Source organism: Chaetura pelagica, unplaced genomic scaffold (genome assembly GCF_000747805.2).
Source record: "Chaetura pelagica isolate M959 unplaced genomic scaffold, ChaPel_1.0 scaffold537, whole genome shotgun sequence".
Taxonomy (NCBI): Eukaryota; Metazoa; Chordata; class Aves; order Apodiformes; family Apodidae; genus Chaetura; species Chaetura pelagica.
In genome coordinates, this window is record NW_009953802.1 from 1,263 (window position 1) to 2,404 (window position 1,142).

Here is a 1,142-nt window from a genome sequence, read left to right on the forward strand (position 1 = left end):
GGTCCTTGCACACCCAGGCACAGCAGGGACTACTTGCCCAGGGAACCCTGCCGCCCCCCAAAGAGCACGGCTGACAGCCTCCTGGACAGTCCCCCACCCTGCAAGAGGCCGTGCCTTGCAGGCAGCCTGAGCTCCAGCCATTCCCTGGGGGTAACACCTGCTGCCCACCCGGCCTCACCCAGCAGCTCTGCAGGCTCCCAGATGGCAGCGGCCACAGGTCCCACCTCTGCCCAGAGCATGGAGTTCTCACCTCGACCAGTGCCCCCCAGAGAGGAGGGCCCCCAGCCTCCCAGACTGTCCCCTGCCCTGCAAGCTGCTGCACCATGAAACCAGCCTCAGCAAGTCCCCGGGGGTAACTCCCACTGCCCATCCAGCCTCCCTTCAAGGATGGTGCAGCAACACCAAGGAAAGGGAAATAAAGTTGTATTCCCCTGACACAGTCTCTGCATTCTGCTTTCTACCCCTTCCTTCCCCTGGTGCCTTTGCTTGTCCTCCGCCCCACAACACGGCAGGCAGCGGCCTGCTGGGGCACTGCCATGGGCTCCCAGAGCCTCAGGTGGTCCCCGGCAGCTCCTCCCCCAGAAAATCCTGCAGCAGCCACACAATCTGGGAGCAGGAGGCGCCCAGGACAGAGCGGGCGGGAGGGGAAGCTGGTTTTGCCACAGCTCCGACAGGGACAGAACAGGGCCAGTGCCGCAGCCGGAGAAGGGCACTCTGAGGAGCCCTTAGGCAGCCAGCACCATGGGCCAGAGCGCTGGGATCGGCCCAGCGGGGTCACCTCTCCCACCCTCGCCTCCCCTGCCTGTTGCTCACGCCGAACTCACAACTTGCTGCCCGTGGCCGGGAGGGAAGAGGTGGTGGCCACGTTATTGCCCGGCTTCCCAAAACGCGACTTGCGCAATACGTTTTCACAACAAACTCCTTTCCTTTCCTCACCGCGTGCCACGCACAGGGATGCCACTTGCAGCAACAGGCTGGGAAGGACTGCCTCCTGAGCCTGCCATCTGCCTCCTGGGTGTCTCCTGGGTGCAGGCACCGACCAACACCACCATCTTGCACACGGGCAGCTGCACTTGACTTGGCTGGATGCCGACTCTGAGGAAAGGGCTTTGTCCTGGCCCTGCTGAGTGCAAACAAGGGCC